Source organism: Saccopteryx bilineata, chromosome 3 (assembly GCF_036850765.1).
Source record: "Saccopteryx bilineata isolate mSacBil1 chromosome 3, mSacBil1_pri_phased_curated, whole genome shotgun sequence".
Classification (NCBI taxonomy): domain Eukaryota; kingdom Metazoa; phylum Chordata; class Mammalia; order Chiroptera; family Emballonuridae; genus Saccopteryx; species Saccopteryx bilineata.
The window spans coordinates 22,284,687-22,299,016 of record NC_089492.1 but is presented as its reverse complement, the minus strand read 5'-3'; positions in this window follow the sequence as shown (position 1 = coordinate 22,299,016).

Below are 14,330 nucleotides of genomic sequence, written 5' to 3'. Positions count from 1 at the left end.
AAAAGTAAGCATTAACCTTCGTTTTGAGAGAGAATACCTGCGTAGGACATGCTTACCCACCTTAACCCTCTTTTAGCTGGAAAGGGTTAATCTGGACCATCCTGAGCGGTTACTTTAGGTCCCTGAGTTTGCAAGGCCACCGTGCAGGCTTTCCCTAACCGTGTCAGGTTTAGTTCATGGCCCTGTCTTTATTTCTTAAGATAAAAAAAAAATTCCCTCTTTTTTCATCCATAGTTGCCATAATTCAACTAATTTTGGAGCTATGCCTTTGTAACCTTCTTGTCAAATTTGTCCCCTCTGGTATACCACATTACCACATCACAATGATAATGCTTTGGGGATTTCTGCCCACCCCTACGTTAGAAGAACCAGTTAACAACCTCTGTGTTCCAGTCTTAGATCCCATTCCCTTGTATTCCTAGATGAGGCAGGGAGAGACTTTCATACCCTACACAGGCAGAGACCATGGCCCTTGCTGATCCTAGACCCATCCGGGACAGACCCGCCTTGGTCCTGATCCCTTTCCGGTGACACCATGACTGGTCTCAGCATGGATATCAGTATCCCATACGAGATGCAGGGGATGGACTGGAGTATCTTGGTGTGGGGCAGCTGTGTTAGGCTTCCTCATGGTTTACCAGCTGCAAGCACTTTGCCTGATTAGCGTGTGAGCACATGGCAGCACCACGTGTGCACAGCCTTTATAAGGCTATGGGTGCATGACTGGGGGGGGGGATTGTGGATGCGTGGGTTGCCTGCCCGTCACTGTGAGAGGCTGTTTTGCAGTTTGTTTGCCTGAGAGGTGGTTTACCCTGCCTGTGTGTTTGCCTGCTGTTGTGAGACTTTATTAAACAGAATGGCCCAACCCTTTTCCGCTCCACAGTTTTTCTGCTGTCTGCCCGAATCCAATGTGGACCTGCCTGGCCTCGGCCACCGGCATTACAACACCTGACCCCGCCTCCCCAACCCAGTCCCAGGGCCATGTAGGTGCCGCCAGAGGGCAGGGTGTGTGGTGATGTTGCTGATTTCCTGTGCCTCCTGTCCAGAAGCATACATGCTGTGGTGTGATTCAGGGAGTTCGCCCTGGTTCTGCAGAACCAATACCTAACTTTTATTGTGTTCGGTGAACCGGTTGTTCAAGTGGCATTTGTCATCAGGTTCTCTTTAAGGTGGGAACCGGGGCAGCGCCCAGTGTGGAACTCACAGATTTACATTACTTATTCTTTTTTAATGTTCATCTTTACAACAGTGTATTCTAAGCACCCGTAGTAATGTTCATTCTGTCCATAGGTAAAAAAAATGCAAGTGAGGATGTCAATCAAGAAGCGATATGGAAATATCCTAAATAACAGTTTTATTGTTTCTGTCAGTATGGGGCAGCTGTGTTAGGCTTGCTCTCTGGTTTACTGGCTGCAAGCACTTTGCCTGATTGGTGCGTGAGCACGTGGCTGTGCCACCAGTGTATGGCCTAGGGAAGGCTATGGGTGCTTGCGCTCAGGGTGATTGTGGATGGTGGATTGTGTGCCCACTACTGTGAGGGGCCATTTTGCTGTACTTTTCCTGAGAAGCAGTTTTCCCTTCTCTGTGCTCACCCACCTTTGTGAGACTCTATTAAATGGAATGGCCCAAAGCTTTTTTACTCTGCAGTTTCTCTTCTGTCTGCCTGAATCCCATGTGGACCTGCCTGGCCTTGCCACCGGCGTTACAGTCAGGTATTATTTAATAGTTTTTCATTACTATTTTAAAACTCTTATAATCTAGTTTTGTACCTCTTTTATTGTTCTTTTTAAAGTATTAAATGCATGAAATAATAAACTACTTTTCGGTATCGCTTTTTTTTTATACTTAAAGTGGCCATCAGGGCAGATAACCGGTTGTTAAATTATTTGAATCCCACCACTGCCTAAGAGCCATCACATCTCAAGCCTTTAGCTGCATTGACCACGCCTGCTGGAACTGCGCAGCCAGGCCGGAAGCTGAGATGGAGTATATTCTCTCAGCAGGAAGATTTCCTGCACGGCTTGGGGCGGGGGCCGCTCTGTTGGCTGGGATTACTGTTCTGCGTTAAGCTTGCTTTCTTTGTATGGTTTTGGGCAGCACAGGGCTTTTCCTTATTTTGCTGTCAATCACCACATCCTCCTCCTCTTAGCTGTCCTCACTTTCTCAGGGATTCCATCCCTTAGTGTTTCAATCAGGCTTTATTACAAGCACTCAGACCCTAATCCTCGCTGACTTGAGTTCTAGCTTTGCAAACAGCAGGCCAAGATCTCCTAGTCTATCCTGCTCCCCCATGTGTCTGGTAGCCCTGAAACTAGCAGAGTGTAGACATCCGCACGTTCTTCTCCAACCTGAGCTCATCTCCCAAGTTTCCAAATGGAGCTGGAGCATCTAGGAGGGCACTGGTGGTCCACCAAACTGCCCACAGTAAGACCAGCCCACTGCTGCAGACACTTCTCCCCTCGTTTGCCTCTGTGAGCGCAGCACAGTTCCTCAGCAAGCACTTGAGACCAGCTGGTGCATCCTGGGCATCTGCCTATGCTCGCTGGGGGTGTGGATGGGGACTGGTCCATAAGCATCTAACACCAGCTGATGGGCCACTCCTCACAGAGAGGTCAAAGGCCAGCTTGGGATTCTCACCCATCATGCCTTTTACCCAAAACTCACTTCATTTGCCTTCTGATTGGCTTACCCTTTGTTTGTTTAGAAACTGGTCTGGACCCAGAAGGCAGAGGGAGACCCAGGAAGAGGCAAACCACTCCAGAATGGTAGGTGACAGGCTTCATCTTAGGAGCTGATAAAAGAAGCTTGTTTGGGGCTGCTGTGAGCAGAGTGGATCTCCCTGCTCACCTGCCAGGATTGTGAGTGTTTACATAGACACCTTAACAGGGCTCAGTCATGGATGCCAATGTTTCTCAACAACATATTGCTCTTTCAAAGGCTGCGTCCTTGAAAAGGACCCCAGTTTTGGGAATAGTGGCTAGAACACCCATTCAGAGAACAGGAGGGGTGAGGATCCCCCCAGTGCCCAGGGCCAGCTGGCTGGTCAGCGTGGTGATCATGTTCTCTCCCCTGCGGTAACGAAAGTTAAAGGTTGTGCTGCTTTCAAAATGAGTAGGGGAGAGGGAAAGCAAGGCTAATGGTCAACACACAGCAAAAATGAAGCATTGGCTAATCCATTCAAACATTTTTTCTATTAAATACAGAGTAAACTAGCATTTTACTCAGAACCAATTTTTATGTCAGGCTCTCTGCTGAGAACTTTGTGATTTGTATCTTACATTTCAATATAACTCGTTTAAACTAGGCTTCTGATATTTCATCAGAAGCTAAGAGGCTAAATCTTTTGCTCAATATTTTGCAACTAGTGAGGAGAAGTGAGATTTGAACCCAGGCCTTTTCTCTCCAGGTCCAGTAACATGACTCATATTGACCCATACTGACTATATTGACAGCATTAATGATTTACTAGACAATAATTAAATCCCTTAATTTCCCATTGAGTATAAATGCCATTTATTTTTAAGAGACTTTATCATCCTCAAAATGAAATAAATATAGAATATGAAGCAAAGCTTTCTGTATTTCTTATATTTATCTAAAATTATGCTTTTCTTTTCTAACTAATTTGCTGTTGTAAAAAATAAATAATAATCCATCCTTTTGTCAGTTATAGGATTTATTACTATAGTGAGTTAAAAAGGAAATTATATTTTCTCTGCTTGAATTTTTTCATCACAATATGAAAGTTCCTAAAGGCGGTAAACTTTATGGTAAGAACCAGATTTTCATGGTTTTTTCCAAGGCCATTTATTAGTGCTTCAATATGATGAAGTGAACTCCAATGAGATTCTTTATTTTATGATATAAAAATATTCTCAACCCTTAAAAATTAAGTCTCATCATAGATAAGATGCCCTTAAGTAAACTTGGGATTTAATGGGGAAAAATTAAAGAAGGTAAAAACCTATATTATAGTTAACATCTGGGGAAAAGAAATCGTTAAGAGATATTTTACTTCTGGTATAGAGAGTGAAATCAACTCATGGGAAATAACATTAAAGAAAGCATTAGAAATAATGTAGAACCACTTTAAGCTAAACATAATTCTCTAAAAAAAGGACAAGTTGACAGCTTAAAGATCTTCAAGCTTCATCCTGCCAACGTTCATTGCTTTTCCACTTCCTCATCTGAAGATGGTTCTAAAAGATCGGTGCCGTCCAAGTGTTCCCGGCAGTGCTGAGTGAGGGCATCAAAGGGCAAAGAGGAGTTTCCCTCCTTTCCAGATGTGGTTGGGGATAGGATGTCAGTTTTTTAACTGACCTTCAAAGATGTGCATATATCATTTAAATACCAATGTCATTAAACGATATATTGTAACTTTGTGAATATATCATTTCTCAAAATGTCTTCTTAACATTGACATTATTGAACAATTTTTTTTTTTTGAGAGAGAGAAAAGTCTTTTAACTAATGGGAATCAGCATAAAATCAAAGATACATCTCTTAGGTGAATAAAAAATGTGAAATATGAAACTACATGTTTATCTTGTCTATGGATTTATAAGACAAAAGTATAATTTTTGTTAAGATTACTAGTTGATTCTTTTTTTTTTTTAATTGAGAGAGAGACAGACAGATAGGAAGGGAGAGAGATGGGAAACATCAACTCATAGTTGCGGCACCTTAGTTGCTCATTGATTGCTTTTTCACATGTGCCTTGACCAAGGGGCTCCAGCTGAGACAGTGACCGCTTGCTCAAGCCAGCAACCTTGGGCTTCAAGCCATCTACCATAGGGTCATATCTATGATCCCACACTCAAGCTGGATAAGCCCATGCCAAGGCCGGCCACCTTGGGGTTTCAAACCTGGGTCATCAGCATTCCAGGCCAATGCTTTAACTACTGCACCATGCCTGATTATGACAAAAATGAAAACTTCCACTGAACTACTAATTAAGTTGAATTAATATACCTAGAAATTAGCATATTATAATTGCAGGGTATATATTCTACCTGTTGGATAACCAGGAAGCAACATTTTTATTATAATATGAATGGGTGATAGGTGCTTTTATTATAATGTGTTTTATATTTTATAACATGTTTTGTTTTAGTATGTTTTATATAGATGTTTTTATTATAATATAAATGGAAGATAGATGCTTTTTTCTCGACTATAAATGGAAATTATGACAATGATAGAAACAAGAAAATATCAAAGGTCTTATCTCACATATTGGTATTCTCCCTTTAGTGCTTTGATATGGATATTTAACAGAACTGGAGGTATATCTGCTTATTTAAAGGAAATAAATTTGCCTCATTATAAAGCATATAATTATGGAAAGAGAAAGTTTATTTCCAACTAGAGTGTTTCTTTATTTTTACTATATGGTGCAGAGTATGTTAAATGCTCACCATTATAAAAATGGAGTCTCAAGACCTGTCTTTAAAAAAATCTCATGATGTAGTAGAGGACACTGATAAGATAATATATCATTATGATCATATATAATGCTTGTAATTGTGGTATTAACACAATATTGTAAAAACACAGATTGCATGAGTGACTGTGTTGCCTAAAAGAGTCAGGTGAAGTTACATTGGAATTGATTATAGAATAATGAGAAGTCCTGGCCGGTTGGCTTAGTGACAGAGCATAGGCCTGGCATGTGGATGTCCTAGTTTCAATTCCCATTCAGGTTATACAGGAGAAGTGACCATCTGCTTCTCCACCCCTCCCTCTCCCCTTCTCTTTCTTTCTCTCTTCCCCTTCCACAGACATGGCTCGATTGGTTTCAAAGGGCCTTGGGCACTGAGAATGGCTCTGTGGACTTCTATCTCAGGTGCTAAAAAATGGCTGGGTTGCTGAGCAATAGAGCAATGGAGCAATAGCCCCAGATGGGCATAGCATTCCCCTCTAGTGGGCTTGTGGTTGGATCCCAGTCAGGGTACATGTAGAAGTTTTTCTCTCTCTGCCTCCCCTCTTCTCAGTAACAAAACAAAACAAAACAAAAAGACAAACAAACAAAAGAATAATAAGAGTTAGATTTTGTTGTTGCAGAAGTGAAAGATGGTCAAGAATAGTAAAATGTCACTTTGAATTTTGTCCCTTTAGAGAAGATAATCCTGTTAAAGAAGGGTTGAATACTTTATTAGTATATTCATTTTGTGTCTTTGATTTAAATAATTTTAGACATGATTTTTTTAGTAGCTGGAGATATAACTCACATACCATACAATTTAAAATGTACTACAAACAAATGGGTCTTAGCACATTCAACAACATGGTTCTTGACTTTTTCTTTCTGACACCTTGATATTCTCAAGGGCCATCCGTGTTATCACAAGAACCATATGGTTTCACTCATATGTAGTATATAAAACTGAAAGAACAAATGAACAAACAAACAAAAAACCAAGTCAAAACTCATAAACACAGACAAACAGTATGATGGTTTCCAGAAGGAAGGGGATTGGGGAAGTAGTAAAGATAAAAAAGGTCAAATATATGGTGATAGAAAGAGATTTTACATTGTGAGGTGGGCACACAGTACAATATACAGAGGATGTATTATATAGTAATACTTAAAACATATATAATCTTGGCCCTGGCCGGTTGGCTCAGTGGTAGAGCGTCGGCCTGGCATGCAGGAGTCCCGGGTTTGATTCCTGGCCAGGGCACACAGGAGAAGTGCCCATCTACTTCTCCACCCCTCCCCCTCTCCTTCCTCTCTGTCATTCTCTTCTCTTCTCCTCCTGCAGCCAAGGCTCCATTGGAGCAAAGTTGGCCTGAGCGCTGAGAATGGCTCCATGGCCTCTGCCTCAGGTGCTAGAATGGCTCTGGTTGCAACAGAGCAATGCCCCAGATGGGCAGAGCATCGCCCCCTAGTGGGCATGCCGGGTGGATTCCGGTCAGGCGCATGCAGGAGTCTGTCTGACTGCCTCCCCGTTTCCAACTTCAGAAAAATACAAAAACAACAACAACAAAAAACAAACCCATATATAATCTTATTAATCAATGTTAAGCCAATGAATGTAATGAAAAATATTATCCCCCCCAAAAAGTGTAACCATCACGACCACAGTCAATTTTAGAACATTATCTTCACCTCAAGCAGAAATTCTGTGTCTATTATCACAACCTTGTTTTCCTATCCTACCCTCTCAATCCTAAGCAACCATTCATCGACTTTTTATTCATATAGATTGCTAGTTTCTATAGTTCTGTACATTTATCACACAAAATATCTGTATTTTTAATATTTATTTATTTTAACATTGTTTCCTCTTACTAGGGATTACATTGCATTTTTGAATGAGCCAACTCTGTAATTTAATTACCAATTGCAGGCCTGACCTGTGGTGGCTCAGTGGATCAAGAGCCAAACCTCTGTTCGAAACCCTAGGCTTGCTCTTGCCGGTCAAAGCCTACATGGGAAGCAACTACCACGAGTTGATGCTTCCTCTTCTCCTCTCTTTCTTTCCCTCTCTCTCCTCTATCTAAAAATCAATAAACAAATAATTTTTAAAAATTACCAATTCTGGAATTTCCCACAATTTCTGTAAATGTTGTCATCATAATCTATCAATTTTTATTACTTTTATTATTTTTTTTATAAAATGTGGTTAAATGATTTGTTATTCCTTTTACATATCTTCTTGAATTATTAATACAAGTTTTTAAATATGAGCATTTTCCCTGATTAGAGCTTTGCTTTAATGCTTTGGTGGGCTGATCTTTTGTGTTTTGTTTTGTTTTGTTTTATATTGCAGTTTTTATTTCTGTTTGAATCAGTACTTTGTGTGAATCTTTTTCAAGTTCTAGGAAGTTTGTAATTTTATTTCATTTGAGAGCTTATGCTGTTTTTATTATTTTAAGTAATTAAATTAAATTATTTAATTTGATAAATTTATTATATACATAATATAACTTTATGTTGGGTGGATTAGTTTGCTAGGACTTCCACATAGAGTACCACAGATTATATGGCCTAAATAGAAATTATTACTTTTTTTTCTTAGCATTTTAGAGTCTAGAGATCTGAGATCTAGAGGTGGCTGTCTTCTCCTGTCTTCACATGGCCTTCCCCCTAATACTCTGTGTTCGAGTTGCCTTTTCTTGTAAAGACACAACTCATATTGAACTTTAATTTTGGTATTTTTGGTTATGTAGATGCTGTTAGGCTTTATATATATATATATATATATATATATATATATATAGAGAGAGAGAGAGAGAGAGAGAGAGAGAGAGAGATAATATATATATATTCTTTCTTTTGAGGAGTAATGGTAATAATAGTTTTTTTTTTACTATGCCTTCCCTGTTAATTAATATTGATATTTTACTTTTCTAGTTGGAGAATGGAATCAGTAGCATCCTTATTTCAATACTGAAGGGAATGTGAGTATGTGTACAGTTTTAAAAAATGTTTGTCATACCTCCTCTTCTAATTAATATACAATAATGAATAGATTGCAACAGTACTTTTAGCAACATAATAAAAAATAAAATAGAGTTTTAAAAGTCTCTCTAAAGCCCCATGGAACAACCATGATAATTTTAAACATTTTTTACTTAATTAGTATGATAAATAATTTAATGTACTTAAATAAAATATTAGATTCTGTATTGAGTTCAAGTCAACATGTAAACACTTTTTTTCTGTGTAATCTATAAAAATCATTATGCTTTATGAGGAAATTAGTTAATAATTTAACTAGCTAAAACTTTTTTAAATGAAGCTTTCCTGGCATCTAAAAGGTTCTTTTTAGCCTTAGTCTTTAAGCAAGTATATTGAAAAGATATCTTAACTCAAGCAAAAAATCTGTTTAAAATTTTAATGCAATTTTGGGGGAGGGGAATGGTTTCTCATGCTTGGCAGATGATCCCCAAAGAAACAACATGATTAATATGTTTAAATAAATTTTACAAAGTCAATACATCTATACAACCGGTAATTTTACAACCCTTTACTAAACAACCAACTATATAAACTTTCACAAACCAAAAAAGTTGAACTATTATTTTAGATATTATATATATATTTTATAAAGTGCTCATAAGCTAACATCTTTATAAGTTGAAAGATACAATGCAAAGAGCTTTACACATTGTAAAATGTGAGCTGGACTTTCAGAATTGTTTAGTATTATCTTGTGCATATAATAAAGAGGACAGAAAGAAACATCTGTGTATTTTGCAAACCTGAAGGCATTTTAGAATGTTTAGTCCACCAAACAGCTGGTAGTAGAAGTCTACTATGTATTCTGAGCAACAGCACTGCATTTATCAAAAAACTATATCAGGCCCTGGCCGGTTTGCTCAGTGGTAGAGCGTCGGCCTGGCGTGCAGGAGTCCCGGGTTCGATTCCCGGCCAGGGCACACAGGAGAAGTGCCCATCTGCTTTTCCACTCCCCCCTCCTTCCTCTCTGTCTCTCTCTTCCCCTCCCGCAGCCAAGGCTCCATTGGAGCAAAAAGATAGCCCGGGCGCTGGGGATGGCTCCTTGGACTCTGCCCCAGGCGCTAGAGTGGCTCTGGTTGCGACAGAGCGACGCCCCGGATGGGCAAAGCATCGCCCCCTGGTGGGCGTGCCGGGTGGATCCCGGTTGGCGCATGCGGAGTCTGTCTGACTGCCTTCCCGTTTCCAGCTTCGGAAAAGTAAAAAAAAAAAAAAAAAAAAAAAATTCAATTAATGCTTGACATAGTATTAACTATCATACTAAGTTAGACTTGGAACCACATCAGTAAAATGAAAGAATCTTATTATGGTAAGTAGGTGAGTGTACACAGTGATAGTGATGCAAACACAACTCAATAAAAGTTTACTATGAAATAAGAAGTGATTGATCTACTGTGGGAGCCTTGAATGGTAAAAACAAATCAGAGAGTTAAGGATAGAACCCTGAAGAAAACCAAGAAGCCAAGAGATGTAAAATAGTTGTTTCCTTTTTTAATCAAGTAGTTGTTATGCCCTGTCAAGTTTGTTAGTATAAAAAAATTAACTGTAAAATAAATTTAATTATAAAGAATAAAAAAGGAATGAAAAAAGAAGGTATTATGATTTTATTCATGTATCTACATCTACAGTCACAGTTATGAATGAAACAACATATTATACATTGTAAGCTAATATTGCTTTGAAAAATCTATCAATTGCTTTGTTGAATACAATCAAGTGGCAAAGCAAATTACTCATCCAGATAATATTTTCTCTAACACAAATACTCTGTTTGAAATACCTTCTCACATTCTCTAAATTTTAATTATCCATATTAGTATTAGTTATTTATATTGTGAGCAATCTCTTTGTGTTCTATATACATTGTCAAGTGAATAAAAATTATATGATATACAGTGCTTCCAGTTCTCATGTATCCCAGAATGCACATATTAGCAGTGTCTGAAAGTTCTTCATGAAATAATAAAAATAGCTCTATTTAAAAAGCTAATTTAGTCTATTTTTATGTAAACTTAATTTTTAAAACAGTGATAGATTTATGGAAAATTACAAAGAGAGTGCAAAGTATCCATATTATTTAGAATATTACATTAATATGATATAGTTGTTCTAATTAATGAACCAATATTAATGCATCATAATTAACTAAAATCTATACTTCATTCAGGCTTTCTTAGTTTTTACCAAATATATATATACCAAGTGTCTCATCAAGAATACCACAATACATTTACTGATTTGGGCTATGACATTTTCTCAGACTTCCTTCGTTTATACAATGGTTCTTCGTCTATCACAGGGCTTAGGTTCCAGAAACCCCCACGATAGGTGAAAATCTACGAAATAGCAACATTATATTTATTTTATTATTTATATATACATTTAAGGCTTTATAAACCCTCCCCACACTCTTATCAACCTTTTCCACACTCTTATAAACACTTCCTATGCTCTTAAACACTTTCTACCTTCTTAAATCTACCTAAAATCCTGTGATATAGTGAAAAATTTGTGATACATTATTAGATATATACAATTTAAAAATCTGCAATACAGTGAGACTGCAATAAAGTGAACCACGCTATGGAGAGGGACGACTGTAATGATCTTAAAAGTTTTGAGGAATACTTATTGTTCCTCAACTGAGTCTTTTGTTTTCTTCTTAGGTTGTGAATGTAGGTTTTTGGTGGAAAGACCAAAGAGATAAAGTGCCATTTTATTATATTATTTCAAGGGTACCTGTTAATAACATAACATCACTTTGATAATAACCTTGATGAAAGGTTTCTACCCAATGAAGAAACTCTCTCTTTCCCATTCCAATACTGTACACTTTGGAAGGAATCACTATGTTATTCCATTCTTAAATTGTGGAGAATAAATGCTCCGTATCTGTGAGGGCAGTATCTACATAAGTTATTTAATATTCTCCTGGGTGGTAGATTTGTCTGTTCTCCATTCTTCCTCATTTATTTGTGTATTATATTACTTATTCAAGAATTTATTTATATAAGTATGGACTCATGGATATTTTAGAAAAAAATAAGTTATAAATTCAATGCTACTTTATTTTGTCACTAAAATTGCCCCAGGTTTGGTCCCTGGAAGTTCTTTAAATTTGTTCACTTTGACATGTCTTCTTCAATTAATCATTGTGCTTTTTTTAAAAGCACTTTCTTACTTTCTGATGCTACAAGATGTTCTAAACTCATTTTACATATTTCTTTTTCCAGTCTTAAAATCAGCCATTTCTTCAAGAATTCTGGTTATTTTTATATATTTCTAATACAGTTAGATTCTTTTGTTATATTTTACATTCCATCTTGGGGTTCCCCTGACTGCCTAAATGATTTTCCTTTTCTTTGGTATATATTAAGTCTCACTCTTTGTGCAATAAAGTTCAACTATGGGTCTTACCAAATGCATAGTGTCATTACTATATTGTACAGAATAGTTTCAGCCTTGAAAACCCCCCTGTACTTCATATATATAATTAAACCCTGACCCTGAAGTTCTGAAAACAACTAAATTTTTCACTATGGTTATAGTTTTTCCTTTTCTAAAATCATGTATAATTCATAATTGTATCGACTGGTTTCTTTCATGCAGCTACATGCATTTAAGATTCATTCTTTTTTTGTAGTTTGATAGTTTGTTTCTTCCCTATTACATTTGAATAATAATCTCATTATATAGATGTATGGATGTTCCACCAATTTTTATTCATTCATCTATTGAATGATCTCTGGTTGCTTCCATTTATTGGTGATTTTGAACAAAGCTTCTGTGAACATTCCTGTGCAGGATTTATGGAGATAGAAGTTTTCAAATCAGTTTAATAAATATCTGTTAACATGATTGCTGTATCCTATGGTGAGACTGTTAAGCTTTGTTGTTACCAATGCTAAGTTGTCTTCCAAAATGACTGTAGTTTTGCATTCTCACCAGCAATAAAGGAGTATTTCTGTTGATTTATATCTCATGAGCAATTATTATCGTTAGCTTTTAGAATTTTAGTCATTCATAATAGGTATGTTGTAGTATCTCATTGTTTAATTTGCAATTCTGTAATGACATATGATGCTGAACATTGTTTTATATGCTTATTTGCCATCTCTATATTTTCTTTGGTAAGGTTTTTTTTTTGTATTTTTGTCCAGTTTTTAAATTGAATTGTTATCTTATTTTTGAATTTTAAGTGTTCTTTGTGTACTCAGTGTACAAATCCTTTATCAGGTATATATTTTGCAAACATTTTCTTCTAGATTTTGATTTGCTTTTTCATTCTCTTATCAGGATCTTTCCCAGAGCAGAAATTTTAATTATTATTATTATTTTTTATTTTTAAGTTTTATTTAGAAAATTAACAGGGTGACATTGATTAATAAGTGTATATAGGTTTCAGGTAAAGAGTTCTATAGCATTTGAACTGTTGATTATGATGTATACCCATCACACAAAGTCAAATCATCCTCTATCACCTTATATTTGTCCTTATTTACACCTTTTTCCCCACCCCTTCTTTCAACCCCCATCCCCACTCTCACCCCTCACCCACAGCCATTTTCCCCTGGTAACCACTTCACTTTTATCTATGTCCATGAGTCTCAGTTTTATATCCCACCAATTTGTGAAATCAAACAGTTCTTAGTTTTTGTTTGTTTTTTTTTTTTGTATTTTTCTGAAGCTGGAAACGGGGAGGTAGTCAGACAGACTTCCACATGTGCCCGACCAGCATCCACCTGGCATGCCCACCAGGGGACAATGCTCTGCCCATCTGGGGCGTTGCTCTGTTGCGACCAGAGCCATTCTAGCTCCTGAAGCAGAGGCCATGGAGCCATCCTCAGCTCCCAGGCCATCTTTGCTCCAATGGAGTCTTGGCTGTGGGAGGGGAAGAGAGAGACAGAGAGGAAGGAGAGGGGGAGGGTGGAGAAGCAGATGGGCGCTTCTCCTGTGTGCCCTGGCCGGGAATCGAACCCAGGACTCCTGCACGCCAGGCTGATGATCTACCACTGAGCCAACCAGCCAGGGCCAGCTTTTTCTGATTTACTTATTTCACTTGGTATAATGTTCTCTAGATCTATCCATGCTATCGTAAATGTCACTATGTCATCATTTCTTATAGCTGAGTACTATTCCATTGTATATATTAGCACATCTTCATTATCCAATTCTCTATCAGGAGATATTTTTGCTGTTTCCATGTCTTGGCACCTGTGAATAATGCTGTGATGAACATAGGGGTGCATGAGTCTTTATGTACCAATGTTTTTGAGTTTTGGGGGTAGATATCCAGTAGAGGGATTATTGGGTCATATGGTAATTCTATTCTTAAGTTTTCAGGAGCCACCATTCTTTCTTTGATAATGGGTATACTAATTTGCATTCCCACCAGCAATGAATGAGGGTTCCTTTTTCTCCGCAGCCTCTCCAACACTTGTTATTACCTGTCTTGTTGATAATGGCCAATCTAACAGATGTGAGGTGGTATCTTATTGTAGTTTTGATTTGCATTTTTTAAATAGCTAGTGAAGATGAGCATTTTTTCATATATCTGTTGGCCATTTGTATGTTCTCTTGGGAGCACTGTTGTTCAGGTCCTCTCCTCATTATTTCAATTGGATTGTTTGCTTGTTTGTTGCTGAGCTTTGTGAATTCTTTATATAAATATATTTTGGATATTAACCCCTTATCTGTGCTGTTGTTTGCAAATATCATCTCCCATTTAGTTGGCTGTCTATTTATTTTGTTGTCAGTTTCTTTTGCTGTGCAGAAGCTTTTTAGTGCGACATAGTGCCATTCACTTATTTTTGTCTTTAGTCCCTTGCCTTTGGGGTCAAATTTAGAAATTGTTCTCTATGGCCAA